The sequence below is a fragment of the Oryctolagus cuniculus genome, chromosome 11 (assembly GCF_051225735.1).
Source record: "Oryctolagus cuniculus isolate XC-2025 breed Fujian yellow rabbit chromosome 11, ASM5122573v1, whole genome shotgun sequence".
Classification (NCBI taxonomy): Eukaryota; Metazoa; Chordata; class Mammalia; order Lagomorpha; family Leporidae; genus Oryctolagus; species Oryctolagus cuniculus.
Window position 1 is genome coordinate 89,433,308 of NC_142877.1, and position 13,581 is coordinate 89,446,888.

Here is a 13,581-nt window from a genome sequence, read left to right on the forward strand (position 1 = left end):
AGACTCAGGGGAAAAAGTCAGAAGTATCAAAGAATCTCAAGAAGTAACTGTTTTAAGCAACAGTTTGATCAAAGGAACCAAAGTACAATAATATCAACATACTTCAAAATGTCCAAATGAAGTAGAATTAAAGATAGTGTTCATTTTTCATAAACCTTTTTGAGGTTCCTTCATTTGATTTCTGCTCCAAAGCTGACCGATGACAAAAGGGCACTAATCAAAATAATGACCTAATTTTTAATTATATTTAACCATATTCAGGGATTATGGTACATTGATTCAATTATTTTTGAAAGAATTTATGAAAGTTATTTTTATTCTGTTGTTTAAATTGTCTGTGTTCTTGGGGAACAAGTTTTACACTTCTGGGAGAGAACATCGTTCCCAGTGGAAGTCATGGGTCAGCCCTCTGGCTGTGCTAACCTGGAGAAATGTGAGAACTAACCTCTGGCTTCTTGTATGTGGAGTACCAGCCTCACTTCCCACCGCAAACTAAAATGGAAGATTGACTACTATTTGAAAGTTTTTTTGCATGATGCAAAATAAAACAAACATATTAACTACAGTTAACTTCCAAATTTTCTATGAAGTCAGTATTTCAGTTAACTTCACGTGCCTATCATGCTTTTAATATTAATAGAATAATGTCTAAGGATATCTAAGTCATAAAGTACCTAATATGTATACTGGGAATGTAAGCTATTCTCATCAGGCTTAACAATAGCCTTATAAGACATATTTTATTTACCCAACAATTGTTAATAGTAGACTTGATTGGAAATACGTAGTGAAATTAATTTTCCAAAGCCACACTTAAGGGGCAGAGTTTTGAAACAGGCAGGTTTTTTTTTTTTTTTTAAAGGTTTTATTTATATGAAAGGTGGAAGCAGAACCAAAGAGAGAGAGAGACAGAAAAAGAGAGAGAGAGAGAGAATCTTCCATCAGCTGCTTCACTCCCCAGATGGCCACAATGGCTGGAGCTGGGCCAATCCAAAGCCAGGAGCCAGGAACTTCCTCCTGGTCTCCCACGTGGGTGCAAGGTTCCAAGCACTTGGGTCACCTTACACTACTTTCCCAGGCCATAGCAGAGAGCTGGTTAGGAAGAGGAGAAGCCAGGACACGAACAGGCATCCAGATGGGATGCAGGCACCACAGGCAGAGGCTTAGCTTATGATGTCACAGCATCAGCTCCCTCACCTCTCTCCAGCACCAGGCTTTGCATGAGGAACTCTGACACTTGATTTATCTCCTATAAGAGTTTTAGAAATAACAACATAGGCCGGTGCTGCGGCTCAATAGGCTAATCCTCCGCCTGTGCCACCGGCACCACGGGTTCTAGTCCCGGTTGGGGCGCCGGTCCTGTCCCGGTTGCTCCTCTTCCAGTCCAGCTCTCTGCTATGGCCCTGGAGTGCAGTGGAGGATGTTCCAGGTCCCTGGGCCCTGCACCCACATGGGAGACCAGGAGAAGCATCTGGCTCCTGGCTTCGGATCAGCGCAGTGCGCTGGTCGCAGCACGCTGGCTGCAGCGGCCATTGGAGGGTGAACCAACGGAAAAGGAAGACCTTTCTCTCTGTCTCTCTCTCTCACTGTCCACTCTGCCTGTAGAAAGAAAGATAGAAAGACAGAAAGACAGAAAGACAGACAGACAGAAAGACAGACAGAAAGACAGACAGAAAGACAGACAGAAAGACAGAAAGACAGACAGAAAGAGACAGAAAGACAGACAGAAAGACAGACAGAAAGACAGAAAGACAGACAGAAAGAAAGAGCGAGCAACATAAAGACACAGGTAGTAATAACCAAGTTACTTTAGTGATTATTTTTCATATTTTGCCTTCTTTCATACACACTGAGCAGCATATTTTTTTAAGCAAACTCCCATATTTTTCCCTCATCCTCTCAAATTATGAACAGAATTAATGTTTGAAACTTTTCTTAGAGAAAGATGCAGACATAATATCTAGGAACACCAATCAGATTCTGACGCAAAAGAAATTTATTTCCAGTATTTGTCTAGGACAGACAAGAGTTGCCTTTTCCAAAATTGTCTTGCTTTTTAACAAAATTTTTCTGCCAACATATACTACAAAAACTGACACTTTCATCTTGCAAGATCTTGTTAAACATAATGGATGGATGGATGGATGGATGGATGGATGGATGGATGGAAAAAAGAGAAAGGAAGGGAAGGGGAGGGGAGGGAAAGAGGGAGGGACAGAGAGGGGGAAGGGAAGGGAAGGGAAGGGAAGGGAAGGGGAGGGGAGGGGAGGGGAGGGGAGGGGAGGGAAGGGAAGGGAAGGGAAGGGAAGGGAAGGGAAGGGAAGGGAAGGGAAGGAAAAGAGGGAGGGAGGGAAGGAGGGAAGAAGGGAGGAAGGGACCTTAAATAGCCAAAAGTGCTTGCCATTAAGAAGCTGGTTAGCCAAGGAAAAGCACATAAAGAAGTGCTAAACTTACAGTATATTGTCGCTCCCCCTCTTCGTGGAGGAATGACACTAAGCCCTGCCTAGGCTTCACATCCGAGTCACGGCACCATTATGTCGCTCCCCCTCTTCGTGGAGGAACGACATAGGACCCTGCGCTGTTCTTTCGTCTGCTCGGCCCTCCCCGGGTTTGCTGCTGGTTCTTCCCGGGTTGGCTGCTGGTCCTTTCCGGGTTGGCTGCTGGTCCTTCCCGGGTTGGCTACCATCCCTTCCACCTCCGTGGAAGGGCAGTTCCCCCTGGCCACATTCCCCACTTCCGCAGGGGAGCGGCACACCGCCGGCCGGCTCTCTCGGGGGCTGCACAGGTGTTCCCCTTAGATGTTCCTCTTAGATGTTCCTCTTAGATGTTCCTGGTGCATGCCGTCTCTCTCCTCCTTTATAGTCCTCCTCCGCCAATCCTAACTCGGCTGCCCACACGCCGAGTACGCTGCTCTCCAATCAGGAGCAAGTCCTACAGTTTATTGGCTGAACTGGAGGCAGCTGTGTAGAAGCCTCTTTCTTCTCTCCCAGCGCCATATTGTGGGAGAGCAGATGCATAGAATAAGTCTTAATTCCAGTAACAGTATAGTCCAAATTGCTCCCCACAGTATATTGCATTAGGAATTATCAAATCTCAAAGTAATGTGGAAAGTTAGGAGAGTTTTCATAACAGAATTGGAGGTTCACACAACTTATAGAAGCTGGATGGGGATTAGGATGGATTTAGAAACAGGAATGACATTCTAGCTAGCAGAAATGTTATGAAAGAGAAAAATGTAAAGTTTTTATGCTATACCAGTGGGATGAACAGATGTACCAAAATATAAATTTCAAGGATCAGGATGGAATATAATCCAGAAAGCTTCATATGAGATCTAATCAACTATGAGACCCTCTAGGAAAGAGGAATTTTTGGCTGATGTTTAAGAAGAAATTACTTTAGAGAAACTGGCATTTTATAAGAGAAGAACAACGTAGTATAAAATACTTAACAGGTATCAGGAACTTTTAGCACTAGATTGACTACGCGACATGGAACTTTGGGCCAGCTTTTCCACTTTGTCAGCTACTACATTCTTATCTTAGAAAAGAATATGTCATTTTGCACAGTCTCTAGAATTCCTTTTCAATGTGTGATGTTATGATTAAAGTTTTCTTAAAGGAATATTATTATGGTAGTATAAGTGGAAATGTACTTGTTGTAAAGATCCCATTATGAAGACGGTAAGCAGACCTTACCTCTACAGCTAAAGTAATAAGCAAAAGCTTCAACAGAGTCTTGTGTTGAGAAAAGAAATTCTTATCTTCCAAAGCATGCAACACACTGGAATAACCAAAAGGCACAAGAGGAGAACAAAAATGCTAGCAGATGTTGCCCTTTCGAAGTATTTCAGTTGATAAAATGTTCATTGATTGTTTATATTTTCAGCTTGTACATATTGATGATAAAATTATGGCAATCATGTTACTTTTGTGCTCAGAAGCAGAGATATTAAAATCTTAAGGTCTATAAATTCCTAGAAATAGTTTTTATCATGATCAGTTATAGAAGTATTATGATTAACTATGTTTTGAATATTTCTTAGAAATGTTCATTATTACAGGTTCTGTAGTCCAGACTATCTGAATCTTGATAGTTTCACAAATTTACTTATAGGACTCAAAATAAACCTCAATAGACATTTTGTTTTTTCATCTGCAGGTAAGAAAATTTTAGAAATTATATGTGTATTAACACTCTTGGTTAGCATTAATTCTCTTAAAAACACAAAAAATATCTTAGTCCTGTAAACAGGTACAATTTTTTTTCTGATTATATTGACAGTTTAGAATTATTAGTTCTTGGCCTTAGAAAATCTCTCCTTTAAATAAATGTTTTTCTGAGATTATTATGTTTTTAATATGTGACAAACAATTCTTATTCCTACTTATTTCCTATAAAAATTCACATAAGCTAAAAGAATATCCAGTAAACATACTAAAACCTTTCAACTTCATTGTCATTGGAGCTTAATGTATTAAAAGTGAGATTTTTTTTCACTATCAAATTGGACATCTCCTTCTCACTTCCTGTAGACATTCTATGGAAATAAAGATATGATAAATACTCTTCAACATGTATGCTAGGAAGTTGACATTCCTTAATGTATCTATAAATTAATTTCTCCAAGTTTATTCATAATTGTCTCTTTGGTTCCACTACCAAAGATATATTCTGTGTTAACTTCTATACAACTTGTGTCTTAAATCCATGTTTGACTTAAATTAGAAATCAAGCTTGCAAAGGAATTTGTATTCAAATAATTAATTGACTAAAGCAAAATGTCAAGTAGGATAGTGAAGGAGAAAGAACCAAAAGGCTAAAGCTGTGTCTGTTTAAGTTAAAGTCTATCCCTAGCTCTCCTTTGAACTGCTCCTTATCAATCAGTACAGAGAACTATGGGGGAGCCTAGATGTGAACATTAGCTTCCAGCATTCATAATGGCCGGAGAGATGACACTGATCACTGAAGGAGATCTGGGAAACGTACCCAAGTCCATCTGCCACATAGTTTTGGAAATGAGACTAGACAACTTTTTCTGTGGTTGCTCAATACACTGACTCATGAAACACTGCTTCTTGTTTCTTGTATTTCTTTTTAGTTACACAACACTTTTTTCTAGAAGATACCAGTAATGTGGGATAAATGATAAGAGAAAAGAAATATGGAAACTAGAGAGGGTTAACCTCACAAAAAAAAAGTTATTTAAAATGGTATTTTATAAAATTGCTAATACATTGAATTATATAAATACAGAGTTGGCTATACCCTTTATTTCTGTTATTTATTCTGTTTCAGATACACAATTTGAATGAACTAGTGCAAAGTGAAAATGTGGTCCTCCTTGTGAAAAACTTTTAAAATTTTCAAGGAAACAAATATCGTTGGCACCGCAGCTCACTAGGCTGATCCTCCGCCTGCGGCACCGGCACCCTAGGTTCTAGTCCTGGTTGGGGAGCCAAATTCTGTCCCGGTTGCCCCTCTTCCAGTCCAGCTTTCTGCTGTGGCCCGGGAAGGCAGTGGAGGATGGCCCAGGTCCTTGGGCCCTGCATCTCATGGGAGACCAGGAGGAAGCACCTGGCTCCTGGGTTCGGATCAGTGCAGTGCGCCAGCCACAATGTGCCGGCCATAGTGGCCACTTGGTGGGTGAACCAAGGGAAAAAGGAAGACCTTTCTCTCTCTCTCTCTCTCTCTCACTGTCTAACTCTGCCTATCAAAAAATTTTTTTAAAATGTTGAAAACAAGTATCAGAACCCAAAACTAAGCATTTTAACTGTGTGGCTTTGTTCACATACCCATGAACCTGTCCTGCCTCTGAAGAAAGTACGAGAATTTTATTTTATTTTTTTATTTTTTTATTTATTTTTTTATTTTTTAACAGGCAGAGTGGACAGTGAGAGAGAGAGACAGAGAAAAAGGTCTTCCTTTGCCGTTGGTTCACCCTCCAATGGCCGCCGCGGCCGGCGCGCTGGCGGCCGGCGCACCGCGCTGATCCGATGGCAGGAGCCAGGAGCCAGGTGCTTTTCCTGGTCTCCCATGGGGTGCAGGGCCCAAGCACCTGGGCCATCCTTTACATTCCATATCTGTGGCAGTTTCCTATTCCATCTGTTGGAAAAGTAGAAAATAATAAATTTAAGATTATAGTAAAATAAAAATTTGGAGGAAAAGAATTTGAAAATGTTAATTATTAAAAAGATAATGAATATTTTTAAAAGTTTCCACATATTTGAAGTGTGTAACTATAAAATCAACTTCTCTTTATTCTGGATCAATATAATTTTAATTCCAAAAATAAAAGGAAGAAGTAGGAAGCAAAACAGTATTTTATTTTTATTTTTGACAGGCAGAGTGGACAGTGAGAGAGAGAGAGACAGAGAAAGACAAAGGTCTTCCTTTTGCCGTTGGTTCACCCTCCAATGGCCGCCGTGCTGCAGCCGGCGCATCATGCTGATCCGAAGCCAGGAGCCAGGTGCTTCTCCTGGTCTCCCATGCGGGTGCAGGGCCCAAGGACTCAGGCCATCCTCCCCTGCACTCCCGGGCCACAGCAGAGAGCTGGCCTGGAAGAGGGGCAACCGGGACAGAATCTGGCGCCCCGACCGGGACTAGAACCCGATGTGCCGGCACCACAAGGCGGAGGATTAGCCTATTGCACCACGGCGCCGGCCTGAAACAGTATTTTTTTTTTTAAATAAAGATGTTTGCCAGTTCTTGACCCATTAAAGATAAAAGCAATAAATTGCCATAACAAATAAGATGATGTTCAGACCCTCTGTAATGCCAAAAAATAATAAAAAATAAAATAAATAAAATAAAAAAGTTAGCAATGCAAGAGTTTAGTTTAATCCATCTTTAATGCCAACTATTCTCAAAAATCCCTGTAGGTCAAGTTTTCATTCTATTTACTTATTGTGAAATTGATCCATTAAAATACATAAGGTTTCAATACACACACACACACAGGCATTTATATTATTACATTCAATAAATCTGATTAGGACTATATAATAAATTCTTATCTTTTTTTTAAAGATTTACTTATTTATTTGAAATCAGATTTACAGATAGGCAGAGAGAGAGAGAGAGAGAGAGAGAGAGAGAGAGGTCTTCCATCCATCTGCTGGTTCATTCCCCAAATGGCAGCAATGGCTGGAGCTGTGCTAATCCAAGCCAGAAGCTTCTTCCAAGTCTCCCACACGAGTACAGGGGCCCAAGGACTTGGGCCATCTTCTACTGCTTTCCCATGCCATTGCAGAAAGCTGGAATGGAAGTGGAGCAGCTGGAACTCTAATCAGCACCAGTTATGGGATGCTGGTACTGCAGGAGGCAGCTTTACTGGTTACATCACCGTTCCAGCCCCAGTAATAAACTTATGTTTTACAAATTTTGGCTAATGCTGAAAATTTCTTCAGTTTTACATCAGTTCATTTTATTATGTTTATATACCAAATATAAATTTAACAAATTTTACTGGGTTTCCTACATTTAATATTAAACTTCTGTTCACCTTTTAGTCTGTCAATCTAAAATTATATAGAATATTAACAATGTTTCTTCCATGTAAAAGAATAGCACTACAGTTACCTAGTGTCTTGTATGTATAGCAATGGTGTATTTTAAAGTAGATTTAATACAATGATAGCTATGAGACTATACAATTCCCTCTGAGAGTATTGTTGATTGTGATGAATTATTTCTTTTTCCTTCCCACATGACAATGTGTTCAAACAGCTGTCCAACATTTCAACCAACAAATATTAGACTGACCTTATCCCTCTGAGGGTGTAAAATCTTATTATGAAAATCTTCATTCATCTTCCCGTGTTATAACATCACAGTGAATACATCTGTTATAGCTAAAGGCTGATTTAGAGGTAACATTAATATTTATGGGGTTGTAATGTCTTGTCCCTGTATTGTTTATACATACACATACATAGACACATATATATACACACATACACTCTACTCACACATATATTAATTTTGGAAGACACTATGATGCAGATGAGTAATGGCTAATTCTGAAAACCAAAAATACTAGCTAAATTTTATTTCTAGGCTTTAATAATGTATGAACAACTTTATGTATGTGAGTTCACTGAATTTTCTCAATGACTCTGCAAATTATCATTATTCTATTTTAAGAATAAGGAAGCACAAGTCTACTAAATTCATAGATTTAGATATTAATTCATATTTTTCTTCTTTTTCCACAAAAAAGTATGGCCTCAACATTCTTTCTTTTTTGAAATGATTTGTTTAGTTGAAAGTTAGAGTGACAGGGAGAGAGGGAAAGAAAGAGAGAGAAAGAGATCTTCCATTGGCCTGTTCACTCTCCTAAACTGGTCACAATAACCATGGCTGGGCTAAGCCAAATCCAGGAGCCCAGATTTTCATCTGAATCTTCCACATAGGTGTCAGGGGCCCATGCATTTGCTTTCCCAGGCATGTTAGCAAGGAGATGGATCAGAAGTAGAGCAGTTGTGATATCCCATAATATTTTTGTTCATTGTATGTGTGTGAAGCACAGAGAGGAAATATCATCCTGAGAAACTCAAAATCAGTCACACTAATCTGTGCATTAAAAGGTACACAAAAGCACAGGGAATATAAGTAAAAATGGACAAATAGAATTATAGTAAATTAAGAAGCTTCTCCACAGCAAAGGAAACAAAAAACAGTGTGAAGATAACAACCAAAAGAGTGAATGAAATGTTGGCAAATTTTGCACCTGACAAAGGATTACTCTTTCATTTCTTTTCCTTTTTTTTTTTTTTTTTTTTTTGACAGGCAGAGTGGACAGTGAGAGAGAGAGAGACAGAGAGAAAGGTCTTCCTTTGCCATTGGTTCACCATCCAATGGCCGCCGTGGCCAGTGCACCACGCTGATCCGAAGGCAGGAGCCAGGTGCTTCTCCTGGTCTCCCATGGGGTGCAGGTCCCAAGCACTTGGGCCATCCTCCACTGCACTCCTGGGCCACAGCAGAGAGCTGGCCTGGAAGAGGGGCAACCGGGACAGAATCCGGCGCCCTGACCAGGACTAGAACCCGGTGTGCCGGCACCGCAAGGCGGAGGATTAGCCTAGTGAGCCATGGCACCGGCAAGAACTTTTTAAAATCACCAATATCAATAAACAGACAATGTATTTAAGGTATAGACAAAAAATATGAATAGACATGCCTCAGAAGTAATGCAAGTGGTAAGCAATATATATATATATATAAAAGTGACCAATGTCACTATCAAGGTAATCAAGAAAATGTTCATCAAAACCACAATGTGGTATCATCTCACTCCAGGTAGAAGGTTTATAATCAAAAGTTAAAAAAAAAAAAAATGCTGATGTGGACACCAGAAGGGAACACCTACCCATTGTTAATGGGAATGCAAATTAGTAGAACTATCATGGAGAACAATAAAGAGGTTCCTCAAAAAACTAAGAATAGGGTGAGATGTCTGGCATAGCAAAGAAGATATCAATCAGTTGGACACCCACATCCCATGTTGTGTTGTGTTCCAGTCTTGGTTCTCTGTCGGATTTCAGCTTTCTACTAAGGCACATCCTGGGAGGCACCAGCAACAGTTCAAATATGTATGTCCCTGTCACTCATGAGAAAGCCGGAACTTGAGTTTCTGGTACCCAGCTTCAACCTGGCGCACAGACATTTCAGGAGTGAACTGATGGATAAAGATCTCTCTTCCTTTCAAAAAATTAAATTTAGGGGCTGGCACTGTGGCGCAGCAGGTTAATGCCCTGGCCTGAAGCACTGCTCCCATATGGGCACTGGTTCTAGTCCCAGCTGCTCCACTTCCCATCCAGCTCTCTGCTGTGGCCTGGGAAAGCAGCAGAAGATGGCCCAAGTCCTTGGGCCCCTGCACCCTGTGGAAGACCTGGAAGAAGCTCCTGGCTTCAGATCAGCACAGCTCTGGCCGTTGTAGCCAATTGGGGAGTGAACCATCGGGTGGAAGACCTCTCTCTCTCTCTCTCTTTCTCTTTGCCTCTTCTGTGTAACTCTGACGTTCAAATAAATAAATAAAATCTTTAAAAATTAAATTTAAAAATATAAATAAGAAGAGTCACTCATTTATGAAAAGAAACCTACAAATCTATTTTTTAATTTTTTTACTTTTAAAATATTTTATTTAGGCTTATATTGGCACAAAAATAATTTGAAGCCCATACATAATTTTTCACAACTTTTTAAGTTAAATTTTTAAGACTCCTATGATAAGAGCTCTAATGAACAAAACTTGACAACATGCAAAGTAGATTGTGAAATTAAGCAGAAAGATGGAACTCTAAGAAAAATTCAAAAGGAAATGAGTTTGACAGCCTTGGTGGTGGACTGAATACAAGAACGGAATTAGAGAACTAGAACATACATTAATGAGAGAATATCAATATTAAATGAAAGAAGAAATAAAGAAAGAAGAAAACCCCACCAAACATCATTACTCTAGGGCAATTAAGTTTTATTTTTAAGAAATGGCTATTTATCTATTCTTTGAATTGGACTGTTTTCTTACTATTGGGTTGAAATGGAAACTAAACAGTCAATATAAAAGATTAATGAAGAATTGTTTTTGCAAATGTTAACTATGCTGGCAAATCATTACTAAGAAAACAGAGAAAAGACACAAATAAATAAAATCAGAGATGAAAAAGAGATATTTCAACTGAAACCAAAGAAATCCAAAAGATCATTTGGTAGTATTATGAACAACTATATGACAGCAAATTGAAAAATTTTAAGATATCAATGCATTTCTGGCTGCACAAAACTTACCAAAATTGAACCAGAAAGACATCTGATCAGAATCATAATGAATAAACAATATTGAATCAGCAAATAAAAGTCTCAACAAAGAAAAACCCGGGATTAGATGACTCCACTGCTAAATACAGCCAAATATTAAGGAAGAACTAACATCAAACTATTCCAAAAATATTGAAAGGGAGGTAAGCCTCTGACCCTGCTCCAAAACTAGATAGGACAACATTACAATAACAACAACAACAAAAAAACTATAGACCAGTATTCCTATTAAACATAGACATAAAATAAAACCTTGCAAACCAAATCTAACAATCTATCAAAAAGACATTCACGCTGACAAAGTGGGATATATCGTAGGAATGCAGATACGATTCTAAGTTTCTAGATCAATAACAGCAATGTGTTACATCAACAGAATCAAGGATAAAAATCACATCTCTAAAGAGCATTCAATAAAATTAAACACCCACTCATAATAAAATACTTGAAAAATTAGATATGGAAGGACCAGGCCGGCGCCGCGGCTCACTAGGCTAATCCTCCGCCTAGCGGCGCCGGCACACCGGGTTCTAGTCCCGGTCGGGGCGCCGGATTCTGTCCCGGTTGTCCCTCTTCCAAGCCAGCCCTCTGCTGTGGCCAGGGAGTGCAGTGGAGGATGGCCCAGGTGCTTGGGCCCTGCACCCCATGGGAGACCAGGAAAAGCACCTGGCTCCTGGCTCCTGCCATCGGATCAGTGCGGTGCGCCGGCCGCAGCGCGCCGGCCGCGGCGGCCATTGGAGGGTGAACCAACGGCAAAGGAAGACCTTTCTCTCTGTCTCTCTCTCTCACTGTCCACTCTGCCTGTCAAAAATAAAAAAAAAAAAAAAAAAAAAAAGATATGGAAGGACCATACCTTTACATAAAGAAGGCTATCTATGACAAACACACACCAAACAACAATTGAACAGTGAAAAGCTGAAAATATTTTCTCTGAGATCTATGAACAGAGAAGGATGTCTCGCTAACATTATCCAGTACAATACTTTAAGTTTTAGCCATTAGGCAACCCCCCAAAAAATAAAAGGCATTCAAATAGGACAGGAGGAAATCTAACTATTTGCAGAGCACATAATTACAGAGAAAGTAAAAGATCCCACCAAGAGACTAATAGAACTGATAAATGAATTCAACAGCTACAGGTTACAAAAGGAACACATAAAAATCAGTAGCGTTTTTATACAGTGATAAGAAACTCACTGAGAAATAAATTATAAAAGAAACCCAATCCATTACAGCTACAAAAATATCAAATAATTGGAGTATTTTTAACCAGGGATATGAAAGACTCAAGATTAGAAAATATGAATCAAATTGGGTAAGACATATGAAATGGAAAATATCCCACGGCCATGGATTGGAAGTATTAATATCATTAAAATGATTATCATACCAAAGGAATTTACAGATTCACTGCATCCCCATTAGTACACCAATTATATCCCTCACAGACCTAGAGAAAGCATTCCAAAAATTCATCTGGAAACACCAAAGCCCCTGAATAGCAAAAGCAATCTAGAACAAAAATAACAAAGCAGAAAGAATTACAATATCAAATTTAAAGACCTACTATAGAGCTATTGCCACTTAAACAACAATAGCACTAGCATAAAGAACAGGCTTGTAGACCAATGGAAAAGAAAAGAAACCCCAGAAATGAATGCACATGTCTATAACCAACTTATCCTTGACAATGGAGCTAAAACCATTCCCTGTCATGTGCAGCAAATGGATGCCACCAGAGATCATTAAGTTACATGAAATAAGCCAGACACAAAAAGACGAATGCTGCATGTTTGTCCTCAGATGTGGAAGCTGAAAATAGTAGTCTATATGAACTTAGAATACTAATTATTAGAGATTGGGAAAGGGGATTTGGGGCTAGAGGGAGATCCAGTAACAGGTTCCAAAACACTATTGCTTAGAAGTAGCAAGTTCTTGCATTCCATAGGACTGTGTGTTTCCTCTAGTTCACAATACTGTATTATGTAGTATATAAAGAACTGGAACTAGGAGCTGGTAGGATACAAGCCTGAAGAACAGATGAGGGAATTGAACAGCTAGTTTTATGGCTTGTTTGCTTTATGCTATGCATACGTCTTGAAACATTGTGCTGTGTCCTATAAAAATGTACAACTATTACACAAAAATTTTAAATAACAAAATAGAAGATGTTGGGGTAGAAGCTATTCTTGGGCTGAGAGAGTTCATGGCTGACAGTGAGGAGTGTTAGGGGAGATTCTGTCTGCCATCATATTCCGTGTTTTTATTTTTATTTTTACTCCATGTGCTGATTATATGATTGAATTTTATTTTTAAACATCCATGGAGCTATATATTTTCTATATGTATATTATAGTTGAATAAAATTAAACTTTCTAAAAGGCAATCTTGTTCTATTTTGGAGTATAGTCTGTGATCATGAAGATTTTGAAAAATTATTCACAGAACAATAAATTTTCACACCTAAGCTGCAATCTCAAATCTGCCTGATTTTATCACTCTGATTCTTTAGCAATATTCTTGTGTTCATTTCTCTTCCTGGTCAATATTTACTCAATGTATGCGCAAGGAAGTCTATTTGTTCTACTTTGGAAGTATAGCATAATTTATCTAGACTTACTTGATGTCTTAAATTAATATCAGTTTTAGGATATTCTTGTACATGAACACCTAAAGTTTAGTAATCAGGTTATCTAGATTTCAAAAACAAAAATCATGGTCTTTTGTAAAAACATATTTTGAAATCAAGTATCTTATATCTGTTTG

At 39.0% G+C, this 13,581-nt stretch overlaps 1 protein-coding gene across 6 annotated transcripts in view; it reads right to left on the reverse strand.

The window, feature by feature from the left end:
* The window catches only part of MGAT4C (MGAT4 family member C), a 798,266-nt gene that overhangs the window by 676,687 nt on the left and 107,998 nt on the right, over positions 1-13,581 (reverse strand). The window contains exon 3 of one of the 6 annotated variants that reach the window (XR_016216228.1): positions 5,839-6,105. The exons of the other annotated variants lie outside the window; for them this stretch is intronic. The gene's annotated coding sequence lies outside the window, so the exon portion shown is untranslated. Of the gene's footprint in view, positions 1-5,838; positions 6,106-13,581 lie in introns of those variants that run through there. 6 annotated transcript variants of the gene reach the window in all.